Raw genomic sequence first — 12,866 nt, 5'->3', positions numbered from 1 at the left:
TGCTACCGCAGTGGACACCGGTGAGGAACTCTGCAGCCAGGGTTACCCAGCGCATCCCAAGTCTTCATCCTGCATTCTTCCCATCTACCTGGGGCGTCTGGCTGAGAAGTAGCTCCTCAGATGTAGCCTCTTGCTTTCTGCTGGTTCCAGGCTGATGAGTAACCTCCTGTCCTGTGGGGCAGTGCTGTGGCATTTGTGTGTTCCTGTGGAGTCAGCGTCCTGTACCATTAGGAACTTACTTACGGTTCCTCCTCTGAAGAGACTCACACTCATACCTAATTGGCTTTGTGAGTTGCCTTAGGGGACACACGATGGAACTGTAGGCTGGTGGCTGAGGTGATGGATGCCGCAGTGGCCCCATGGAATATACGCTGTAATTGGCTTTGATGACAACTCCTCGGTGGTTATTTCTTCCCTGAGTCTCTGAGCTCACAGGGAAAAACATGCAAATAAACATCGTAAGGACAGAGTCCTCTGGTTTGATCTTACTGTAGAAAGCAAGTAATAATCATAATAATCAATTGTTTTTGAAATCTCGATGCTTGTTAAAATTAGGTTATCACAGGAACATAAATACTTCACGTGCAAACGACGGTATTTTTCCGGAGAGCGAGTCTTGCTGACTTTGCCCTAAAGGTTCCTGTTTGGACCCGCGTGGGTTTATGGGCCACCATTATGGCAGTTTCTCAATGGTAGTTGTTCTCATATATGGATGCAGTTGCTTGTAAAATCGACGTTAATGTGGTGACAGAAAGACGCGGGATCAGCCTGGAAGGTGGAGACGACTGTACAAAGTCAGCAGCTGTCAGCTTGAGGCCCCTTCTAATACGCATAGATAATTCTTGATTTTGGTACGCACCCTAAAAACGTATCTTGAATTTGGCTCAGGAATCCCTGCGGGAAATACTGAGCATGTTGTCAACTCCGTTAGAAGCCCTCTCTGTTTAAACACATCATGAGCTATGCAAGCTCCGAGTCTGCTAGTGTGGCAAGTTTCCCACTGTAGATGAGGCTGGCCTTGAACTCACGATTCCTAGACCTCAGTACCTCCAATGCCAATTGAATGGGCGTGTGCACCAGCCGGAACCCTGTGGGTCATTATCACCTTGAATATTTTCATGAATTATAAACAGGAGCTATTTAACAGACTTACTGCAATGTAATTTCCATGCCCTGCAAATCTGTCATGTAAAGTGTATGATTGAGTCATTGGTTACATATTCAATCCCCACTGCTGCTGAATGTGTGCGATCGATTACAGTCGAAACACGGAGACACTGAAAGCACCTCAAAGCCTACTTACGTCTGTGAACGTAATGTGCATATGGAGCATCAACGAGTTCCATGCTAACACGTAAACACCATCTCCCAGGCGCCGCCTACGTGCATGCAAACGCTTAAAATCTGACTATTCGAAATTTGAAAACACTGTGGCCTCGGTGTTTCAAAGAAGAGATCCTTAACCTACATTATTATGATTAAGTATCCATTCTGATAACCACTCTTGAATTATTTACTGGGAAACAGTAAGTCTAAATAATTAAACTGACGGATTTCTCAGATTCCGGGGAGTTCATTTGTGACCATGTTAAAATTCCGAGCATGCTTGCCAAGTAGGGCGTTTGCCAGTGTTTACTGGGCAGCTCTGGCTCTCCTGTTGGCCGTGCCTCCTTGCTTGTGATGAGGGCCAGGACAGAGGCCTGCTCTCGGGTCGTCCTGGCTGTCGGGCGCGCTGGGCACACGTCTCGTTCGCTTCCGCCTTTGGCATCACATGAAGATATGAATGTAAATAGGAGGCCGGAGACTCTGAGTCTTCTGTCCCCCTCCAGTTTGCGCTTTGATCTCGCCAATCAGTCCTCTCCAGGTCTGTTGCTGGGATGCAGATGCCAGCTTTGAAGAATCAATAGGAATGAAACATCTCGAGGGGATCTGTGTCTTGGTCAATGATAACCCGTGCCTTTGGGATCAAAGGCTGATTGGAGATCAATTAATATTTGAGAACTTCGCCCTTTGCACACAGCAATGGGCCGCAGAAGGAAGGAGGGGAAGGCAGAGCCGAGCTAAGCCTGTTTTGTTATTCGTGGGAGACGGAGTTTGCAGAGCTCCTGCAGATTTCACAAGGATCTGGTGGAACATTTTGAAAGGGTACAGGGGAAATAAATGGGTCTATAAATTTAGAGAGAGGTGGGAAATGTTTCTTTTTGCATGTGAGATGGGTTAGAATTTCCATTCTGGACGTGCTATGCCTGAAATTCCAATTAGTTTGGCAAAGTTAGGCCTTCCAGCTCAGCGTGGGTTCTAAACTTTGTTAGCCAGAGAGGTGTTTCTTCCTGAGCCCCTTCCCACTTTCCAAGGATAGGTCAGTTATTTTAAACGGTACAGAACTTTATTGAAGGCTCAGTACCCAGAATACCTTACCTGAATCATCTTTTAAAAATCTTCCCCCCACTCCTTTAAGTGAGTACTTTACAAAGAAAACTTTCCATAAAGGCTTGCGTGTAAGGACTTTCCCTTTATTCAGATGCCTGAATAAGCCATACTGAAGTAGGAGTCACAGTGTGGGATCCGCCTTAAACCACTTGCCCACTGAAGATGCTTCTAGGCTCAGGACCTAGAGAGTCGGGGATCTCCTGAAACTCTGGAATATTATCTCACCTTGGTGTTTATTGAAAGCCAAGCTTACAAGATGAGCAGAAACTTACTTACCTTGGAAGTAGAGTGTCTTTTTTGTCTTCACCATCCTGGAGGATGAGTTTCTCTCCTGTACCCAGGACTGCTATCTTTCCTTTGAAGACTTTACCTGGTTCCTGCTTGAGGTGTAGCTTCACCTCAGATATCACCCCCGTCCCCTCTGGCAATCGTGTTTCAACCATGCCACCCGTACTACTTCATAGATTAAGGGCAGTTGGTCATCCAAGGGGAAGACACTCTCTGACACAACCTGGACCGATACCAATCCTTTGCAGCCACATCTTTCCCTGCAAGCAATAGTAAACCCTTGTAGTCTTTGAGAAGCCACAGCAGGGAGGAAACCTCTCCATAGGAAGAAGTACCTTCCTGTATAATAAACCATTTAAGGGATGGTGTTACAAGCAAACAAAAGCCTAGAGGATGGACAGTCCTATCTTGGATCTCCAGATTACATGGGTAAGTATGTCCTGAAGGCAGGGCCGGCACCAACATCGGTAATTACAGTGAAACGTGAGCCCCGTCTCTCCTGGTTCAGGCAGTAGGTATTGGCAACATGGCCCCTTAAAAAGCATTCTTCCCAAACACCCGCAATCAGCATGGATGAAGACCGCTAGAGCATTATCAATAGAATCAGCAAGACGGCTGCTGCTCAAATGCTTTATTATTATTAAGAGGTTATCAGACAGAGCAAAGTGCACAGAGTCCATTCCTTTCTCAAGAGAGACTACAGAAGCTAACTCTTAGTTTTCTTGGAAGGGACACCCAGAAGAGCCCTCTCAGTTCTTCTCCATGGAAGCCACAAAGTGGTACGACTTGATAGAATGGAGTTTGACATCTCTGATTTGTAAATGAGTTGGTTTTGGTTGCTTGCTTTTCGTCTCAGCCATTTAGCTCCTAAAAATGTAAGACGAAGAAAAGTGGGAAAGTCTGTATAAGGATTTGGTCACTAACTCCTACGATGGCCTTCTGTGTAATTAACAGAAACACAGGTGCTCACAGGTAGGGATGCTGTGGCACACCTGTGCGTCTCTGAGGCGTCAGCCAGTCTCTTATATCTGCTCTAGTGACATTGGGGCTGGATAGCTCTTGGTTATTGTGTCAGTCCTGACCTCCTAGGCCACACTGGGAGGATCGATGAGACCTCAGCCCAGTAAGGTTCTTTCAGAGATGGGAGAAGAGAAGTTATTTTTTTAAGCATCTCATACTTGCGCTTATCATAGTTTGACAAAGGACATAATTTGCGTAGCCCATCCTTGCCCTTCCAGAAGGACCCTGAGGATGTAGGATAAAGAATTAGTCAATGGAACTTTTGTCCAAGATGCTGCAAATCAAGTATGCCTTAGGTGCATGTAATCTGCGCTCCAGTGGTGCTGTAGCAGTGGGCCATGGTCTGTGTCTCATGGCTGTAGTACGAAAGGCTGGGGAGGGAAGGGATGGGCCTTAGCACTGTAGGGGGCAAGGGACGCACAGGGCTCTCTGTATTCAGTCCTTCAGTGCTCTTTGGTGGAGGGAACTGAGGTAGTCATATGTAAGGAAAGCCAGAGAAATTTGTGGATATTCGGCAGCCTGGAGGAGAAGGGTCTGAAGAGGAAGAGGGAGAGAGAAGTGGAAGGTCAGAAGACAGGCAGCAGAGGCAGAGGGATGAGTATAAGGTACCATGGATGAGATGGACCCCTCCCCTTAGCTCTTAGTACTGAAAGATGCAGTTCCCTACACGGTCCAGGGCAAACAGGGCACGCAGCTAATCTTGTATGATGCAAACTACCTGATTTTTATAAGTGGATACTTAAAAGATGAAACAACCCCCTTTCCATCCGATTTATTCTTTTATCACGAGCACAGCAATAAAACTTCTCTGTTGTTTACAGAAAGGAAAGCAATGAGGCATTCACACCCATTTTACAATGTGAGCTGCTCATGCTGTAGCTTATTGTAAAATACCTCCCTGACTAACTCCCATCAAGTCCAGTCAAAATCATTTTCCCAAAAATCATTTGTGATTCCACATATCCACTTAAGGGTTTCTGCATAATATCCTCTTTTCCCTCCCTTCTCTGATGTATTCTTTAAAGCATTCATTCTCTCTTAGGGTAGAATTAGTCTCTCTTCTCTAATGAAACGCACTCCCACCCTCCCTGAATGTCTTTCATAGCTGCCTCACTTCATCTGCTATTTCTGTACATGTGTGCAATGGTTATAACTTTTAGCTATTAATAATTCTTAGTTTACAATGATACCTAAAGAATAAGCATGTGGTAACTGTATTCATATCTGTCAGCCTTCCATTCACCAATAAATTTTATGAATACCCCATTTTCATACCCTGGAGCGATGCATGTTTGTAGTAACAAAAATCAGTTATGCATCAAAAGAGTATATTTATCAACAGATCCAAATATAGTTACTATTCTTGGGAGAATAAGAAGCCAGATATATAGACACTTAAATACTTCATTTTTACTTAGTTACCAAGAAGATTCTGGAAGCTACATTAGGCAAATTTATATATATTAAAAAAAATAATTCATGAAACAAAGGTTGTCAGAATGACTTGCTGATTTAAATCAAGTTTATTTTTTATAATCTTAAATATCTATCAAATATGACATCAGTTTATATGACTAATAATGCAAACTGGAATCCTACCACAGTTTATCACACCCATGCTGCTAACTCAGCAGGTTCTTCTTACTAATTTGTATTTTTTACAATTTAACCAAAAGCATTAAACCAGTTGCATTTACCAAATGTCTAAGTCACGTGGCCTTGAACATTTGAATTCTTATCTGAGAGCCGCCTTCCCCAGTAGTCCTGATAGGGTTTCGCTGCTAATTTGGTGATGCCATCTAGAAGTGGGGAATGATCCCATGTGTGTAACATCTATAGCTGTTTATGTGCTTTGATGGACAGATGCAAAAGCATCATTGTAAGTTTCATGTAACACACACACACACACACACCCCTACTACTCATTGGATATATGTATATAAAAGTTGACTCTTAACTATGTTTCACTTATGTTGTAATCTAAGTTGTTTCTGTCAGATAAAAGAAGTTACTATTTACTCGATATAAAAGCTAAAGTCTTTCACCAATCTTTTCTTGTGTGACATGTGCTCCTTTGAAACTGTGAGCTAAATTTTGTATCTAATTAGCTTTTTATTTTTAACCTCAGACAGTTATGTTTGGGGGCCTCTGAGTCCATTGAGAGCCCTTGAGGTAGTAGTGAGGGCTTCACTTTCCCTAACTCAAGGAAGGTCTCCGACGGAGCAGGGTTCGAGGGAGGAGCTGCTTTGACGTTTGAGTTTTGTGGAAGAAGCTGTTGACAATGTAAATGCTCCTTAGTAAATCACGTCAGCAGGAGTGGTGTGCTGAGTAGGTGTGCAGTGATGTGCAGTCAACAGGGACGTGAGAAGGGGCCATTCAGTCACCCAGAACTTCCTGATAGCAATTTAGAGAAAGAGTCAGGACCTCAGCCCAAGCAGAGGTTCTCAAAGTCTGGAAGTGCCCTCCAAAGGAAGAAAGTAGGAGACTGACTTGGGTCTAGGGAGCAGGTGCATTCAAACACACCCATTAAGTGTTAGCCCTTCACACAAAAGTGTCCCAGAAGCTCCCCAGAAGTTGAAGCCCTTTCCCCAAAGATAACTTAGGGAAATGAAAGAAAGAATCCAGGCTGTCAAAGGACCACAGTACAAACAGTTGAGAAAGGTGGGGGAGGGTTTGCTGGACAAGATCCTTTCTGTGGACTTGACTGAAGCCCCTGTGGGCTGGCAATATTTGATAGAGTGCTGTTTACAAAAAGGATGCCTATGTTCTAGTTTCCTTTCATTGTTGTGATAAAACAATCAGACTAAAAGCAACGTAGGACAAAAGGGTTCATTGCATCTTGTATTTCCTGGTCACTGTCATTCCTTGGGGGAAGTGAGAACAGAGTGCATGCCATACTGTGCCACATGGCCTTCATCCAAGGAACTCTTCACCACCAAGAAAATGTGGCATGCTACCTAGTTCACTCTGGCTAGACCATTGGCCTTTGTTTAGATAGCTTCCTGATTAGTGCAGGACCATCTGCCTAGGCACAGTGCTGCCCGTAGTGGGCTGTACCTTCTTTTGTTGAGTAAAAATGAAGACAGTCCCACATAGATATGTCCACAAGCCAATCTGATCAAGGCAATTTCTCAACTAAAGCTCTACTCAGGTGATACTAGACTGTCAAGTCTGCAATGAAGGCTAACCCAGTATATTTAGAGTACCACATATAGGCTCTCTGATCATAAGTTCTGCCTCTATGTTCTTGCTGCATCAAGCCAGCTCATACTGTGGTCTGCCAGCCTGTGTAAGACTCCATTGTTGTTATTAGAGAAATTTGGCTCTCTAAAGTTAATGTATGTTTGGTGCTTCCCTCACGTTTGAATCCAGCCCCTTCTTTCCATTACCCATGTCTTCTCTGTGCCCAGTTTCCCCTCCACTAGCTGCAAAGCTCTGCTTAAAGAAGACGTGTTTTCCACGGGACAGCTGTTCTCAGGTGCATTCGTCACTCTCTAAACATGCCTAGAATATCTTCTTTGTGGGACTCCAGATGACTAGATCTCTAGGCCAGAGCTTACCAGTTAGGGAACAGCAGCCACCACCTTCCCTGGCTGCATTCCTCCAAGAGGTAAACCATAATCTCAACTGTGCCTTTACAGGAAGAGCTCGACACCAGAAGTAGATCTCCAACCAAAGTGTTTCCATATTTCCTTGTAATCAAGAACTACACTCAAGGCTGACATATACATAGTCTCATGTAGAGCTTTATAGATTCCTTGTTTCTAAGGCCCTTAGATGATATTATTATTACTATTATTATTATTATTATTATTATTATTATTATTATTATTATTAAACTATTATATGGAATTGCAGATATCTCTTGGAGCACATCTGCTGCATTCTTGGTTGTTGACTCCATGGTGGCAGGAGACGGCTTCTGGGAGACCCGTGTGCTCTGCAAAGCAAAATGTCTATATTCTAATGGGTGACACCCCACCATTAGAAGAGGTCCCAAGAAGGGTGAACGGGGGTCGGGGGAAGCTGCCTCCTGACTTGGAAAGGAGAGTTTCAAAAGCAGTTTTGACAGGGGTAAGAAAGGACAACCATGGAGTGTGGGGAGTGTCCCTTGTTACTGGGAGATGAATCCAAGGCAGGAAGGAAGGCTGTGAGAGGCTGCAATCTGAGGATAGTGGATTCCTTAGTGGAGAGGGTCTGAAGACCTCTCTCAGAGTTGATGGGTGGTGGGGGATCCTCGAAAGGACTGCAATCTTGGGATGCACACAGGAAGTGGATCTAACAGCTCTTCCAGAGTCTAGACTGTAGGTTCACACAGGCCTAAGAGTCACAGGAAGGCTGATCTGCTGGGATCAGCTGCAGAAGAAGCATGTGATGGAGTAAAGAACTGACCTTTGTCCACTCCACTGGGGACAGAGGACCGAGGCACCATCTCATGTTTGCATTGATGTCCACATGGGAAGACGAACTTGGAGCTGTTTTATAGGTGAAGTGAGCACTTAGAGATATTTCCAATCTGCTTAGTGAGGGTCACACTGAAATGGGCTTGATGCTGAGTATCCGTTACCCGAGCCTCTTAGAAACAATCATGGGCTGGGATCCCTTTAAGGATTTCAGAGTATCTTTGTATGTGCATAATCTTGGGGATGAGCCGTGAGGCATTTTTTTTTTATTATTCACATGTTCCAGCTAGAGGTTTGTACACATTTCATATATCATGTAGGCTTCCTATTTTGTACTGAGATTTTCAGTGCTTGTGTGCTTGGCTTAGAGCCAGCCTGTCCTGAGTCATAACTTTCTATTATATGATGTCGACTCTTAAAATAATTTAGATTTTTCAGACTGGGATGCTAACCTAATTTTCTTCCCCCTGCTGGCTGTGTGTGTGTGTGTGTGTGTGTGTGTGTGTGTGTGTGTGTGTGTGTGTGTCTATGTGTGTGTATAACTATGAGAGACACAGTGTGTTTGGGAATATGTGTCTATGTGTGTGTATGCACGAGTATGTGTGTATATGTATGTGTGCACATGCACGCATGTGTGAGTGTATGTGTCTGTGTCTCTGTGTGTGTTTGATAAGATACACAAATAAGAAAATAGCTCTTCTGGAAAGATCTCCCATGCTCATGGATTGGCAGGATTAATATAGTAAAAATGGCCATTTTACCAAAAGCAATCTACAGATTCAATGCAATCCCCATCAAAATACCAATCCAATTCTTCAAAGAGCTAGACAGAACAATTTGCAAATTCATCTGGAATAACAAAAAACCCAGGATAGCTAAAACTATCCTCAACAATAAAAGGACTTCAGGGGGAATCACTATCCCTGAACTCAAGCAGTATTACAGAGCAATAGTGATAAAAACTGCATGGTATTGGTACAGAGACAGACAGATAGACCAATGGAACAGAATTGAAGACCCAGAAATGAACCCACACACCTATGGGCACTTGATTTTTGACAAAGGAGCCAAAACCATCAAATGGAAAAAAGATAGCATTTTCAGCAAATGGTGCTGGTTCAACTGGAGGTCAGCATGTAGAAGAATGCAGATCGATCCATCCTTATCACCCTGTACAAAGCTTAAGTCCAAGTGGATCAAGGACCTCCACATCAAACCAGATACACTCAAACTAATAGAAGAAAAACTAGGGCAGCATCTGGAACACATGGGCACTGGAAAAAATTTCCTGAACAAAACACCAATGGCTTATGCGCTAAGATCAAGAATCGACAAATGGGATCTCATAAAACTGCAAAGCTTCTGTAAGGCAAAGGACACTGTGGTTAGGACAAAACGGCAACCAACAGATTGGGAAAAGATCTTTACCAATCCTACAACAGATAGAGGCCTTATATCCAAAATATACAAAGAACTCAAGAAGTTAGACCGCAGGGAGACAAATAACCCTATTAAAAAATGGGGTTCAGAGCTAAATAAAGAATTCACAGCTGAGGAATGCAGAATGGCTGAGAAACACCTAAAGAAATGTTCAACATCTTTAGTCATAAGGGAAATGCAAATCAAAACAACCCTGAGATTTCACCTCACACCAGTGAGAATGGCTAAGATCAAAAACTCAGGTGACAGCAGATGCTGGCGAGGATGCGGAGAAAGAGGAACACTCCTCCATTGTTGGTGGGATTGCAGACTGGTACAACCATTCTGGAAATCAGTCTGGAGGTTCCTCAGAAAATTGGACATTGAACTGCCTGAGGATCCAGCTATACCTCTCTTGGGCATATACCCACAAGATGCCCCAACATATAAAAAAGACACATGTTCCACTATGTTCATCGCAGCCTTATTTATAATAGCCAGAAGCTGGAAAGAACCCCGATGCCCTTCAACAGAGGAATGGATACAGAAAATGTGGTACATCTAACAATGGAATATTACTCAGCTATCAAAAACAATGACTTTATGAAATTCGTAGGCAAATGGTTGGGACTGGAAAATATCATCCTGAGTGAGGTAACCCAATCACAGAAAAACACACATGGTATGCAGTCATTGATAAGTGGCTATTAGCCCAAATGCTTGAATTACCCTAGATGCCTAGAACAAATGAAACTCAAGACGGATGATCAAAATGTGAATGCTTCACTCCTTCTTTAAAAGGGGAACAAGAATACCCTTGGCAGGGAATAGAGAGGCAAAGATTAAAACAGAGACAGAAGGAACACCCATTCAGAGCCTGCCCTACATGTGGCCCATACATATACAGCCATCCAATTAGACAAGATGGATGAAGCAAAGAAGTGCAGGCCGACAGGAGCCGGATGTAGATCGCTCCTGAGAGACACAGCCAGAATACAGCAAACAGAGGCGAATGCCAGCAGCAAACCACTGAACTGAGAATAGGACCCCCGTTGAAGGAATCAGAGAAAGAACTGGAAGAGCTTGAAGGGGCTCGAGACCCCATATGTACAACAATGCCAAGCAACCAGAGCTTCCAGGGACTAAGCCACTACCTAAAGACTATACATGGACTGACCCTGGACTCTGATCTCATAGGTAGCAATAAATATCCTAGTAAGAGCACCAGTGGAAGGGGAAGCCCTGGGTCCTGCTAAGACTGAACCCCCAGTGAACTAGATTGTTGGGGGAGGGCGGCAATGGGGGGAGGATGGGGAGGGGAACACCCATAAGGAAGGGGAGGAGGGAGGGGGATGTTTGCCCGGAAACCGGGAAAGGGAATAACACTCGAAATGTATATAAGAAATACTCAAGTTAATAAAAAAAAAAAAGAAAGAAAGAAAGAAAAAAAGTCAAAAAAAAACAAAAAAAAGAAAGAAAATAGCTCTTCGTTTTCAATGTAGTCCTTTTAATTTAGTCAAATCTCAGTAGTTTTTCTGCTTTTTATTAACATTGGGACCCTTTGGTATAATTGCTATAATTCTTATGTAGTAAAAATTTGCCGAGTCAAAGGTGAGGGCGCAAAGGTGGGAGAGAAGAGTTCTGCCACACAAGTTGAGACCTCAAGCAAACAGCTCTAAAGGTTAAGGGCCCGTGGTTCTATTAATGTAACTGGCATGCACCTAATACAATGTTGCCACTGTGAGCGCATTGTGGGAGGGCAGTGACATCAAGCTCCACCCGTCCTTGCTATCACAGTCAGGGAAGGTCCTGGGACAAGCTGAGAGAACAGTAGGGCTTTGTGGAAGGACAGTAGTGCTGGGATTCCACAGGACTGTGGGACAGACTATGGGATGGGGGCTGTTAGGACAGGTAGAGAAGATGGGGGAGGGCAGCTTAGTCATCTGCCCTGGGCTTTGGAAATGGAAAGCCTTACTAGTCAAGTCTCCCTATATGAGAAATAGAACTCGTGAGGATGCTTCCTGGAAAAGCCTCTGCCATGTAAAACCCGGGGGCTACTGTTTTGATGACAAGAAGGGGTTTTCTGGTGCCTCCCTAACAAGGTAGCAAAGATGTTTGTCTGAGGTAAGCTTTGTCAGATGTCTTCGAAGACCAAAGAATCATGTTCTTGAGTAAGGAGCAATTCAGTTGAGTCAGTGAAGAGCTTTCTTAGAATTGTGAGTTAATAAATTAATACCAAGCAAGGGTGGTCCATCATCCCGTTGTTCTGCGGGGGCCCGTTTAGAGCATTTCGCATACTAAGCATCATGAACACAGTGAATTATTGCCGGCCTCCAAATAATAATGAGCGTCTCCTGTGCTGCCAGCATTAAAATTCATGGTTCTTTGTGTGCAGTGCACTCTCAGTTCTAATTAGGTTCTGCTTGGGCTCATACGAGTGTCAATGTATAGTCACAGGGTCCCCAGACTAGGGCGCCATTCTTCAAATCAGTCTATGCACAACTTGAAGACCCACTGGCAGGGAGGGGACACTCGAAGGCATAATGAATCCATTCTGCCTACTGTCTGCCCCACTTCTGTACATGAGTGCACTGTTACTGTCTTCAGATACACCAGAAGAGAGAGCCAGGTCCCATTACAGATGGTTGTGAGCCACCATGTGGTTGCTGGGAATTGAACTCAGGACCTCTGGAAGAGCAGTCAAAGCTCTTAACTGCTGAGCCATCTCTCCAGCCCAACTACTTCCTTCTTGCTCCAGCCTCTTTCCCAGTGTTTGACTTTTTTTATGGTGAAAAGAGAATCTTTTCCTGATAAAAGTTGCATGGCATTCAAGTCCTGAGTAAGTCTAGTATCTGGCACCTGTTTTAAGCGTGATGCGGAAACTAGGGTGTACCCCTCCAACTGTGCAACGTCCTTTATGAATACAGCTGTCCTGTATCGACAAACCCCTCAGGGGACAGCAGTGCTTAACGTTGGGAATTGTTTGGATTTCTTGAATTAGAATTAAGAATCAGCAAAACTTCCCAGGCTTGGGCTGGCCCAGCATCATCCACAGTGTGTCTATTGGGATAGTATTTTTTGGTAGCTGGGAAATATTACAGAGGGAATGTTGCATACCAATTAGTTGTATTAAAATATATATTATGCACAGTTCTGTATTTGGGTTTCAGAGTTTCCTTGACAACATCATTTAACTTCTTACTGTTCTTTTCACATTGCAAGTATAAATATCTAATATGTTTTTGTTCAAAACATCAATTAGGCGTCAGCATAATCTTTATTAATACAGATCTGTTATTACAAGGA

General features: G+C 43.8%; 1 protein-coding gene across 11 annotated transcripts in view; it reads left to right on the top strand.

Moving 5' to 3' along the window:
- The window catches only part of Ptprm (protein tyrosine phosphatase, receptor type, M), a 701,363-nt gene that overhangs the window by 291,710 nt on the left and 396,787 nt on the right, over positions 1-12,866 (top strand).

The sequence above is a fragment of the Rattus norvegicus genome, chromosome 9 (genome assembly GCF_021556685.1).
Source record: "Rattus norvegicus strain SHRSP/BbbUtx chromosome 9, alternate assembly SHRSP_T2T, whole genome shotgun sequence".
Lineage (NCBI taxonomy): Eukaryota > Metazoa > Chordata > Mammalia > Rodentia > Muridae > Rattus > Rattus norvegicus.
This window is presented reverse-complemented; position numbering and strand designations above follow the sequence as displayed.